The sequence below is a fragment of the Rousettus aegyptiacus genome, unplaced genomic scaffold, assembly GCF_014176215.1.
Source record: "Rousettus aegyptiacus isolate mRouAeg1 unplaced genomic scaffold, mRouAeg1.p scaffold_m13_p_4, whole genome shotgun sequence".
Classification (NCBI taxonomy): Eukaryota; Metazoa; Chordata; class Mammalia; order Chiroptera; family Pteropodidae; genus Rousettus; species Rousettus aegyptiacus.
In genome coordinates, this window is record NW_023416307.1 from 88,387,789 (window position 1) to 88,401,623 (window position 13,835).

General features: G+C 34.4%; 1 pseudogene; it reads left to right on the forward strand.

Moving 5' to 3' along the window:
* Nucleotides 1–10,828: 10,828 nt before the first annotated feature.
* Nucleotides 10,829–10,947, forward strand: LOC118602503 (annotated as a pseudogene).
* Nucleotides 10,948–13,835: the final 2,888 nt, after the last annotated feature.

Genomic DNA, 13,835 nt, shown 5'->3' on the forward strand with positions numbered 1-13,835 from the left:
AGAAAAGAACAATACACACAGACATATAATTTTTAAAAATGCAAATGCATATATATTTATATGAAAGATATCTCTCCTAGGAAACACCTGATTTGAGGCAGAACGGTTAACTATGAGAAAGAGAACTAGAGTATGCAGATCAGAAATGAGATGAAGACTTGCTTTTATCTATATAATTTTTACATTTCTTATTGAAAAATATCTTTATGAACTAATTGGATTTATGTTAAGAGAAATTTTGGTCATAGTGAGAAAATACAATAAGTAAATTATTACCGTGTATTTTATATCATGTGCAAAATAACATATAAAGAAAAGAAATACTTATATGCATTTTATAGTCTGACAGAAGTTATATAGGAAGAGGAAAGTTGGCAACATGGAGATGTAAAATATGGGTTTCTTTTTAGAACCTATTTTGCTATCCAGAGCCTGGAGTTCATTTAAGTCATTGGACTGGCGATAGAGCAAGTGCTGTTAAAGCTATGAGGTCACTCAGGGATATTTTAAAGACTGAAAGAAAAAGAAAGTTGGGGTTAAAGCAACAGTAATTTAAGGAACAACACAGGAAGAGACTGGGATGAAGGCAAAGTGTGTGAAGAATGTCAGTCACCATACCTTCCACATACACAGCTCTTTCTAAGGAAAGCTGCTCTGCTTAGGGGACCATAACGACTGGTAACGCTTAACTCCCATGGCCCCCAAATGTTCTCCCCTCCACAGCTGATTGATTTAATATGAGCACCAGACATACATCTAGCTATCTATCAATCAATCTATCCATCCATCCCCAAACACACATATACACATGTATATGTGTATTCTACTTCCTGTATATTCTTGAGAAAGAGAAACAAGAAACAACCATGAGGAGCTATTAGTAAGGTGAAATAACAAGGAATTAGAAAGACAAGAAAAAAAAGAAAAACTGAAAATATGCACAGAGAGAAAAACCAGTTGGTAAAAAAGGAAAACATGAAATCAGAAATACTAACCTCCTTAAGAGTGTCAGCTTCAATGAAAGCAAAACTAGGAGGAAATCTCTATAAACTCACATAGCATGTTGAAATCCCTTCTATACTGTTATTTTTTTAAAACCTGAATGATCTAGTAAACTAAACAAAGAATTTTGGCAAGCTAACTAATCTCACTGACACGAAGTTTTAAGTATGATTATATTTGACTCAACTCAGTTCTGTATCATGACAGATTTGACTATTTTGTCAGCCTCCCATTTGATGTAAAAATATAATGTTTTAAAATTGTTCTACTTGACCAAGAATGCTTGACTTTCTGGCATGAGATTCATGAAACATATTTCAGATAATTGTAGAAAGTCAACAATATGACTAATGTAAAAAAAAAACAAAAAACAAAAAACCTGACAGTTTGTGAATTTTACTTACTGCTAATCATCTCAGATATAATGGATTTTAAAATAAATCTTTGGTGTTTTGAAGGTTTGTTTTTTAAGCCTTAAACTAAATCTTTTGTTCCATATACAATATAAAAAACTTCAGCATAATTTCCACTACCTGTTACAGAAGTCCATCTGATGTCTTCCCTTTGCATTGGTTCAAATAATTTTTTCTAATAAGCTTCTCACTTAAAACAAAATATGGAGGCTTGTTCAGGGTTCAACCGTGGAGAACTGAGAATATCCCTAGAGAAGAAACAAATTAATAGCGGATCTGCAGTATGGATTTGCAAAGCTCCTTTTGCCATGCAAGATAACATATTCAAGGTTCCAGGGGTTAAGAGGGCCTACCACAGCCTGTGAGGATGAAAAGCAACTGAATGTCATATATTGTGGTGGGGGTATAACTTAGTAAACACTTTGGAAAATGGTTAGCATCTTCAAAAGCCTAACAACTATATAACTCTGACCCAACAATACCACTCTAAACATACACCCAGCGAAGTATGTACATGTGTGCACCAAAAGATATTGAACAAAATGTTCATTTCAGTACCATTCACAATAGCTCTAAACTGTAAACTTCCAGATGCTATCAAACATAAAATGGATAAACAGTGATATATTCACACAGTATAGTATACACTACACTAATGAGCATGAATGATCTACAAGTACACACAATAGTTCAGCTACATTTCACAAAAAATAATGTTAAGCAAAAGAAGCCAGACACAAGAGTGTATATTGTATATATAATCCCATTCATATAAAGTATGACAGGCAAAATTAAAACATTCCTTTATAAGTTCAGACAAGGTTATCCTTGGGTAACTTTGATCAGAGCAAAACGAGAGCTCGGAAGAGTTGGTAATGTTCTGTTTTTTGCTCTAATGTTGGTTACACACATGTTCAATTTGTGAAAATTTATTTAGCTGTGCATTTATGAGGTATACATACTTTTCTGTGTTTATTTTAGACTTCTATTAAAAATATGTTATTCATTGTTACAGGTGGAATTTTTCAATAAAAATTCATTGAGTACTATACTTATGACTTGTGAATTTATTTTTAGAAAGTCTTCTTCATCTCTCCCCACAAAATGTCCTCACTGACACCCAATTGAAGGGACAAGTGAAATTTATGTCACCGGCGCTAGGACAAAGGCAGGTTCTGCCAGCTGCTCCTTTCTCCAAATTCTCTCACTACACCTCTTCTCCTGTAGATGGTTAGATGGTAGATGACTAATATATGAGAGAGAGAAAGAGAGAAAGAGAAAAAGAGAGAAAGAGAGAGAGAGAGAGAGAGAGAGAAATTAAAAGCTGACGAAATAATCTAAGTGAAAGAATTACAGCGTGAGAACCAATGAGGATTAGTCCTCATTATCTGAGAACGACCTGTCTGATCCTTGGGATGGTGTGGGGGTGAGGGGTGTGTGTCGGATTAGATTTATTTTATGTAATGAGTTCAAATGACTGTGAAACATCATTACTGCTTCTCAGTTTCTTAGCAGTAAAAATAGATACATGTGCCCTGCTTACCATCTAGAGTTTGGGAAGAAGTTGAATATACAGATACAGACACATTCTAAGCCAAAAGACTAAGTTAAAAGACTAAATGGAAAGAATTCTCTGTTCTCCAGCTTTCATAAAGAGGGATTTCAATAAGCACCAGTCTCTCACTTGGCCCGGAACACGCAACCCCCAGGTGGAGTGAATTTACCTAGCTGAGGTTAAAAAAAAAAAAATCAGTCAGGCTTAGCTAGCTCCTCCTCTCTTCCCTTTCCTTTTGAGAGCTGGTACAGAGGTTCACATTCTGAGTCTTCTTCAAGGTTTTAGGAGGAAGCATCCACATGGGGAGGCCAGCACTTTTGGGGTTGCTTGTGACTGTGACTCATCTGTAGTCTTACCTGAACTCAAACAAAAAAGATAAAAGTTAAGTCCTAATTCTAGGGCTCTATGTCAGCAGGTCCACTCTTAGAAACATCCAAGCCCCTTTCCAATAGTGATGACGTTGATATTTTGATGTCTGAAATTTTCGTTTCTCTCCCTTTTTTAAAAAAAGAACACTGGCAGAAAAAACAGTTCCCTCTTTATTGTGCCCCTTCAAATGCCAATAAAAGCTAAAGAATTCTTGCTATCGTGATGTATTTTTATTTGCTGGTGTTATAGTCCCCACAATATATGTTTAATTCTAAGCCCTTTTCTTTTCTCCTGAATCCTTACTGCCAAACAATTATAATGGTTTTCAGGGTCCAAGATTTAACTCACATTCTTTCTGTAGTATGTACATTTAATTTAAACGTTTTTATGTGGCTACCATGTAAGAGACAGTGTGCTAGACTCGGGAGATAGAGAGTTGTATTCTTAAAGCAGTGTTCGTATCCCAGACACTTTTTTATAATTTTTTTTTAAGGAAACTTATTTTAGGTTCTGATGTCTAAAACAAAAGAAAGAAAGAACCAAGCAAACAAAAACTATTCAGGTTCTTTTCATTAAGAAAACGGTACTAGGCCTTTCTTTTTTAATTGAAAGATAACCGACATGTTTCATTATATTAGTTTCAGATGTATAACATAATGAGTCAATATACATACCTTGAAGTGATCACAAGCCTAGTTAACAATCAATTACCACATATAGTTACAACATTTTTTTTCTTGTGATAACTTTTAAGATTTACTCTCTTAGCAACTTTCAAATAAACAATACAGTATCATTAACTATAGTCACCACGCTGAACATTACACCCCCAGGATTTATTTATTTTCTAACTGGCTATTTATATCCTTTGACTACCTTAACCCATTTTACTCAAACTTCCTGCCACCTGACCTCCCCTGACACCCAGCTCTGGCAACCACCAATCTGTTTTTTGTATCTATGAGTTTAGTTTTTTCGTTGTTGTTTTGTTTTAAGATTCCACGTACAAGTGAGCTCATATGATATTTGTCTTTTCTGTCTGACTTATTTCGGTTACCATAATGCCTTCAAAAAACATCCATATTGCAACAAAGAACAGGATTTTCTTCTTTTTATGGCTGAATATCATTCCATTGTGTGTATATTATGTGTGTGTATCACATTTTGTTTATTCATTCATCCACTGGTGGACACAGGTTGTTTCCATGTCGTGGCTTATAAAAATAATATTGTAATAAACATGGAGGTATAGATATCTTTTCAAGTTATTGTTTTCATTTCTTCCTCCTAAAAACCTAGAAGTGAAATTGCTGGATCATATGGTAGCCTATTTTTAAAAATTTGAGGAACATCTATACTGTTTTTCATAATGGTTGCACCAATTTATGATTCCACCTACAGTATATAAAGGTTCTTGTTTCCCCACATTCTTGCCAACACTTGTTATTTCTTGTCATTTGATAATAGCCATTTGAACAAGTGTGAAATAATCTCATTGTGGTTTTGAGTTGCATTTCCTTGATAGTGATGCTGAGTATCTTTTATGTATCTGTTTGTGTTCTGTATGTCTTCTTTAGAAAGATTTTTATTTAGATCATCTGCTCGTTGTTTAAACAGATTGTTTTTTGGCAATTGACTTATATAAGTTCTTAAATATTTTGGACGTTAAACCCTTATTAGATATACTGTTTACAAATATTTTCACCCATTTAGTAGGTTGCCTTTTTATTTTGTTGATGGTTACTTTGATGGGCAGAAGTTTTTTTTTAGTTTGATATAACCCCACATTTATTTTTCTTGCTTTTGGTATCAGATTAAAAAAAATCATTGCCAAAATCTGTGTAAAAGAAGAGTTTACTGCCTATCATTTCTTCTAGTAGTTTTAAGGTTTCACTTCTCACATTCAAGTCTTTAATCCATTTTGAGTTGCCTTTTGTATATGACGTAAGATAGTGATCCAGTTTTATTCTTTTGTATGTACCTGTCCAGTTTACCCAACACTGTTTATTGAGGAAGCTGTCCTCCCCAATGTATGTTCTTAGCCAGCAGTCCACAACGTTTTTGGTACCAGAGACCAGTACTTTTATGAGAATCTATTGCCTGATGATCTGAGGTGGAGCTGAGGCAGTGATGTTAGCTCTGGGGAGTGGCTGCAAATACAGATGAAGCTTCCTTCACTTGCCTGATGCTCACCTCCTGCTGTGCAGCCTGGTTCCTAACAGGCCATGGACAGGTACCAGTCCACGGCTCAAGACTTGGAGACCCCTGTTCTTGGTTCCTTTGTCATAAATTAATTGACTATGCATGTGTGGGTGTATTTCTGGGCCCTCTGTTCTGTTTCATTGATCTATGTGTGTTTTTTATGCCAATACCGAGCTGTTTTAATTACTATAATAAATAGCTTTTTAAAATCAGGAAGTCGATGCCTACAGTTTTGTTCTTAAGATCACTTTGACTATTCAGGGGTCTTTTATGGTTTCATACAAATTTTAGGATTATTTGCTTTATTTCTGTGAAAAAAAAAATGCCATTGGAATTTTGATAGGGATTGCATTGAATCTGTAGATTGATTTGGTATATGGACATTTTAACAATGATCCTTCCAATGATTCATCCAGTCTATGAGCATGAAATCTCTTTTTATTTATTTGTATCTTTAATTTCTTTTATTAGCATCTTATAGTTTTCAGTGTGTAGGTCTGTCATCTCCTTGGTTAAGTTTATTCCTAGGTATTTTATTCTTTTTGATGTAATTGTAAATGGATTGTTTTCTTAATTTCTCTTCTGAGAGTTTATTATTACTGTATAGAAATGCAACTGATTTTTGTATATTGGTTTTGTATCTTGTAACTTTACTAAATTTGTTGGTTCTAATCGATTTTTTGTGTGTGGAGTCTAATTTTTTCTATATATAATATATGTCACCTGCAAATAGTGATGATTTTATTTCTTCCTTTTCAATATGGATGTCTTTCATTCTTTCTTGCCTAATTGCTCTGGCTAGGACTTCCAATACTATTTCTGAATAAAAGTAGCAAGAGTGGGCATCCTTGTCTTTTCCTGATCTTAAAGGAAAATCTTTCCAGCTTTTCACCAGTGAGTATGTTAGTCATAGGCTTATGACATATGTGGCTTTTATTAGGCATGTTCTCTCTATACCCACTTTGTTGAAAGTTTTTATCACAAATGGATGTTGAATTTTGTCATGCTTTTTCCGCATATACCGAGATGACCATATGATTTTTATCCTTTATTTTTTTTAATGTGGGTTGTCACATTGATTTTTGTGGATATTGAAACATTCTTGCATTCCCAGAATATATCCTACTTGATCAGGGCATGTGATCCTTTTAATGTAAAGTTGAATTCAGTTTGCCAAAAGTTTGTTGAGGATTTTTGCATCCATGTTCATCAGGAATTCTGGCCTACAATTTTTTTTTCTCATAGTGTCCTTTACTTGTTTTAGTATCTGGGTGATTCTGGCCTCATAAAATAAATTTAGAAGTTTTCCCCACCTTCTATTTTTGGAAAAGTTTGAGAAGGATTGATATTCTTTGAACATTCGGTAGAATTCACCAGTGAAGCTATCTGGTCCTGGACTTTGTTTGTTGGGAGGTTTTTCATTACTGATTTAATCTCCTCTGTCCAGATTTTCTGGATTTTTTTTTCATGATTCAGTCTTGGTAGGTCGTATGTTTCTAGGAACCTTTCCATTTCTTCTAGGTTGTCTAATTGTGGTGTATAATTGTTCATAGAAGATTCTTAATGAAATTTGTATTTTTGTGTTATCAGTTATACCTTCTCCTCTTTTGCTTCTGACTTTGACTACTCTATTTTTTCTTTAGTGAGTCTAGCTAAAAGTTTGACTATTTTGTTTATCTTTTCTAGGAACCTGCTCTTACTTTCATCGATCTTGTTTGTTATATTTTCTTCATCTCAATTTATTTTCACTCTGCTCTTTTTTTCCTACCTTCAACTAAATTTGGGTTTTATCTACTTTTCTTTTTCTAGTCCTAGAGTGTAAAGTTAGGTTGTTTATTTTCAATCTACCTTGTTTCTTGATGTAAGCTTTTTATTTGAGAACTTTCTTACTTCTTGATGTAGGCATTTATTGCTATGAACTTTCCTCTTAGAATTGTTTTTTCTCTAACCCATGTTTTGGTTTTATACAAGGTATTTTTTTCTTTCTCTTTTGATTTTTTTCTTGACCTAGTGGTTGTTCAGTAGCACATTGTTTAATATTGGTATATTTGGACTTTCTAGCTTCTTGTCATTAATATCGTTTCATACCAATTTGGTTGGAAAAGATGCTTGATATGATTTCAGGATTTTTATATTTATTAAGCCCTGGTTTGTGGCCTAATGTATGATCTATTCTGGGGAATGTACCATGTGCACTTGAAGAATGTGTTTTCTGTTGCTTTTGGATGGAATATTCTATAGATATCTGTTCAGCTCATCTGCTCTAATGTGTTACTTAGGGTCAATGTTTTCTCACTGATTTTTTGTCTGGGTGATCCACCTATTGATGAAAGTGGTATATTACAGTCCCTTATTATTCCATTGCTATATATTTCTCCCTTTAGGATATAATATGGATATAATATTCTCTTTATATATTTGGTGCTGCTATATTGGGTTGCACAAATATTTATAAATGTTATATTTTTTATTAGATTGACTCCTTTATCATTATACAATGACTTAGTTCTCTGTTTTTACAATCTTGTCTTAAAGTCTGTTTTTCTGATATAAGTATAGCTACCCCAGCTTTCTTTCTGTTCCATTTGTATGAGATGTTATTTCGTCCCTTCCCTTTTACACTGTGTGTGTCTTTACATCTGAAGTGAGACTCTTGTAGGTAGTATATAAATGGGTCTTTTTTTTTTTTTTTCAATCCATTCAGCCATTCTGTCTTTTCATGGAGAATTTGGTCCATTTACATTTAATACAATTATTGATAGATATGTCCTTATTGACATTTTGTTCATTGTTTTCTGGCTGTTTTGTCATTCTTTAATTCTTTCTTTTGCTCTCTTTCTTTGTGATTCAATGACTTCTATGTGGTGTGCTTAGATTCCTTTTTTTTCTTTTGTGTATCTACTATCAGTTTTTGCTTTGTGGTTACAATGAGGATTATAAAAAATTATGTTTATAATTATCTATTTTAAATTTATAACAACGTAAATTCAAATTCATTTTAATGCTCCATAGTTTTACTTTCTCCTCAACATTTTATGAATTTGATGTCACAATTTACATCTTTTTTTTCTTGTGTATCCTTTAACAAATTGTTATAATTATTTTTACTACTTTTGTCTTTTAATCTTCATACTAGCTTTATAAGTGATTAGTATAGCACCTTGACAACATTAGATTATTCTGAATTTTACTGTATATTGACCTTTATCAGTGAAACGTACACTTTCATGTTTGTAATTGGAACTCTTTTGTTTTAGCTTCAGGAAATTCCTTTAACATTTCTTGTAAGGCTTGTCTAATGATGATGAATTCTTTTAGTTTTTGCTTATCTGAAAAACACTTTTTCAGTTTAGCACAACATTGCTGAATACAGTAGTCTTGATTGGCAGCATTTTTCTTTAAGCACTTTGAATATATTGTGTCGTTTCTTGTTGGCATGCAAAGTTACTGCTGAAGATTTGTTGATAGTCTTATGGCTATTTCCTGTATGCGAAAAGTTGTTTTTCTCTTGCTGCTTCTAGATTCTTTCCTTGTTTTTATATTTTGACATTTTAATTATAATGTGTCTTGGTATGGGTCTTTGGATTCATCTTATTTGGACTCTCTGGGCTTCCATGACCTGATGTCTTTTTTCCTCCCAGATTATGGAAGTTTTCAGATGTTATTTCTTCAAATAAGTTTTCTGGCCCTTTCTATCTTCTCGTTCTGGGATCCTTATACTGGAAATGTTGATGTGCTTGATGTTATTCAGTAAGTCCTTTAAGCAATCTTCCATCTTTTTTATTTTCTTTTTGTTGCTCTGTTCTTTAAATTCACTGACTTTTTTTTTTTTAATCTAGTTTGCTATGGAATGCCTCTACTGTTTTTTGTTTGTTTTTTATTTTGTTTTACTTTAATATTTTTCAGCTCTGTGACTTCTATTTGGCACTTTCTTCTATTTTCTGTTTCTTTTTTTAAATTCTTATTTTGTTCATCCACTATTCTCCTGAGCTCAGTTAGCATCTTTATGACTGTTATTTTAAACTCTTTATCTAGTAAATCACTTAGTTATGACTCATTAAGTTCTCTTTCTAAGATTTTATCTTTTTTTGTTGTTTGAAATGTATTTCTACCTTCATTTATTATTATTATTATTATTATTATTATTATTATTATTATTAAATTATTCTCTGCTGATTTCTATGCATTAGATAAAGCAGCCACTTCTTCCAGTCTTGAAGGAGTGACTTCATATAGGGGATGAACCTTATTGTTCAATCCTGTCCTAGCTTTGGGTTATGTCTTAAACCACTGATTATCCTAATAGCCTACTTTATTCTTAGTGACATAGTAGTTGGGGGTATGTCAAGACCTGTCAGTTTTCCAAAGGGGAGGATCTCAGTTGGCACCTAGATTCAGGCTTATTAGAAGCCGGACCCTTGTGCAGTAGTTTTTAAAGTATACAAATAAAGTTCTTTCAGGAAGATTGGGAGATGGGCATTTCTGTCTATTCCCTCTGCACTGAACCCTGGAGTTATAGCCTCTTAATTATTATTTTTTTTTATTTGCTACAGTTCTGTTATATCCATGAACACAAACCCCTCTGGCCACCAAAGGCAGACTATCAAGGGCTGTGTCTTCTGTGTGGCAGCCACAAAAGCCAGAGTGCCAGATGCATATATAAACTCCTTTCGCAGAGACACCAGTGACCCAGAGTGGGGCAAAAGGAGAGGTCAAGCACATTGCCCACTCTCCAAGATTTCTGGAGAGAACTGTAGTTTGCCCTTAGTTGTAGTTTAGTCAGAAGCCTTCCCCACAAGCTGTAGTTATGAAGATGAGCTAATAGGACTCTTTCACAGGAAGACTGGGCATTTCAGTCAGCTGCCTTTCTTCTGTGCTTTTGAGTGTAGCTGCTTAAGAACTCTTTCTCTGTTTATTTCAGTTTGTGGGAACTACAAACAAAAGCTCTACAGGCTACTGGAGCCTGGAGTTCAAGGGGTGTCTCTTGGGCAGCAGCCACAAAACCTGGGACAACAGAATGTACATAAGCTCCTTTCTGGGAGATATCAGTGATCTGGAGTGAGGCAGAGGAAGAGCATCAAGGTGGGATCTGCTGGTCTACATCTTTGCAGAGTCATGTAGAGGTCCCCTAGATGTGTGTTAAATTAGATACCTTACCCTCCCGCCAAAGTTTTAAGATAAATCAGCCTTTTTCTCAGAAAGACTGGGCAAGTTTCAGTTGTGTTTGTTCTGTGCCCTAGGAGGTAGCCAGGTGAGTTCATGTAAGATCTTTAAGAACTGTCTCTGAGTCTACGGCCACACTACCCTGAACAAGCCCAATCTCATCTGATCTTGGAAGCTAAGCAGAGTCGGGCCTGGTTAGTACTTGGATAGGAGACCACCTAGGAAGGCAAGGTGCCGTAGGCATAAAAAATAAAAAAATAAAGGGTGGTAAGTAAACAAGATCCTTGCAATCTGTGAGGTTAACCAAGTTTTGCCTTGCCTAAAAATAAGAAAATAATAATAATAAATAAAAAGTAAAGAACTGTTTCTGTTTGCTAGCCTTGTGAGTCTTGTGGACAAAAACCTTATTGGCTTTCAAATCTAGACATTTTAGGGACTTGTCTCTCAGGTGCAGGACTTAAAAGTTGGGATGCCAGCTGTGATGTTCAGACCCTTCACTCCTCAAGGAGAAGCTCAGAGTTGTAAATTCCCTCCTGGTTCTGAGTTGCCACACTGGGAGCAGAATTTATAGTGAGATTGTATCTTGGCTTCTCTTACCTCTTTGACATGGATTTTTTTTCTCATTCATCTGCTGTTTAGGAGTTGCTCATCTAGTTTTGAGGTTTCTTTCTGAAGAAATTGTTCTATATATACCTATAGATTTGGTATATCTGAGAAAGGAGATGGTTTCAGAGTCCTTCTATGTTGCTATCTTGAACTGGAACTGCTGGCACCAGACTTTTAAAGCTTTATTTCATAATTATTAAATAAATATACTGAAGGAATGATAATGAGTAAGCAATAATGGACTTCCATGGTGGTCTCAGAAGTAAGGCAACACAATCGTAAGAACCCTCTAAGAGTATAAAATATTATGTTTATCAGTAATACCTCAAAATGAGACTGTGACTCTGCATCTGACAACTAGGTAAAGGTCCTCCTGAAAATCTAGAAGTAGATGTCACCTTTGGCAACTATTAGGATCCCATGAGCTTCAGTCTCTGCCAAGTCATGAGATCAAGAAAAGTGGCAAGTAAACATTAAAGGGATTTGAATCCCAGAAGTAGAAGAGTGAGCCCAGCTGCTCTGATGATTTCAAATCTCTTGTCCTGGCTAAACTACATTTCAGAGAACAGAGAGAACGTATGGTTGTAATTACTGAACCACTGTGTGTAATCATCAGGAAACCATGGAAAATATGAGTGATGCCAAGAGACTAAAGAATGGAAAATGTTGCTCCAATTTTTAGGAGGAAAAGAGGTAGATTTATTGAATTACATATCGGAGAGCTTGACAAAAGTCCTAGGAGAGATAATTTTTTAAAATAATACACAAATACTTAGAAAAGGGAGTAGTGAAGACCAGAATTAGAACGGCTTTATCAAGAGCAGGTCACTGCAGACTAACATCATTTCTTAGTTTTTGACAGTATTACTAAATTTGTAGCTGGAGGCATATTATAAACTGGATTTCAAAAAGTTATTAGTAAAGTGTTTCAGATAGCCTGTGGCACATGATGGAGGATAAGCTGGATATTAGAATAAATAGCTGTAAGTGACTGAACAATGATATCCCCATCTAAAGTGTGCAGACGTTCCCGGTGAAGGGCTATAGTTCTCTCTTCCTAGCCTCATCCTTGATAATATTTTATAATTTTGACAAAAATCAGTAGCTTGTTCTTATCAGATTTCAGGTGAAATTTACAAATCCTTAAGGATCTATCTACCTTTCAGAGAGAGTAACCCAAGCTGATTCTTCACTATCTAAATTGGTGTAGATCATGCTGTATTAAGTAAATCCAACCCTCCTTCTCATGTCATACCTGTTGGGCCAAGATAACAGTGCATGAGACAAAGAAAATACTCATGTAATCAACCCTAGGGAAGTAAAAAGACTGCATTAGAGATGACTTACCACCTCTTACCAAAACATCTTCCCTTAGGGGCTCCCCATATTAGATGCATGCAAATAGACCCAATCAAATATTGTTATTGGACAGAATAAATGCTAAAATAAAGAATAAATTTAATTTTTTGTTTTTTAAAAAGCAATTTTGTATTTTTTCAAGATTACAGTTATAATTCTCATTTTTGTAAGCAATGATACTTTATATATAAATATACATAAATGTCTTAAATACATCATAAGAAATTTTTTTCTTTCCAGGTGGTGTAGCACATTCCTCATTTGCTTCTTACTGCCTGATGTGCCAAAAGCTGAGAACTACAACTAGCACTGAACATATTTCTTGACTGTATATAAATAGGATATTTGTGTAACAATGTTGATTTTTATTGTTTATTTTTTCCAGTTTATTGAGGTAAAGTTGACAAATAAAATTGTAATATATTTAAAGCATATAACATGATGAATTGTTATACATTTGTAAACGAATCTTACAATTGAAGAATACATTTAAATTCTGTAGTTTAGGAATCTAGTCCTTATTAGGCCTGCTGTTTTAAAAGATGTAGGCCCCACAGCAACAGTTCTTTCAATCTCCAGCAATATTAAAGAAACTGGTTTATCACATCCTTATCAAAATTAAGGATCATACAAAGCTAGAAGAATAGTTAATGTGATGAACTTCGGGATTAAGACTTAAAAAAATTAACACCTTGAAATAATGAGCCAAATTAAATGAGTCTAAAAGGGGAAAGTGAAGAGAAAATAACATCTTTTGAGCTTCTATTCAAATCAGGTACTTGAGAGTCACCAACTCATTTAACAGAAACTATGTTAAGCTTTAGACTAGAATCAAAGGGCAGATTAAAATGTGGCTAATTAACTTAAGTTTTAGGGAACCTTACTTGCATGGACCCTTTCCAAAACTGCCTTATAGGCAATCAGTGATAGGATTGTCAAATAAAATATAGGATGCCCAGTTAAATTCAAATTCCAGATAAATAATGAATACTTTTTAGTTTAAGTATGTTCCAAAGATTGCATGTGTCCTCTGTTTTTATTTGCTAATTATACCCTCTGCAAAGAGGAACCAGCAACCTCACACAGGGGTGTCATCCCATTTGTCCTTGAGGTGGTCTTAGATCCCTAGATAGGATTGACAAGCTTCCAGCTCTACCTCCACATCC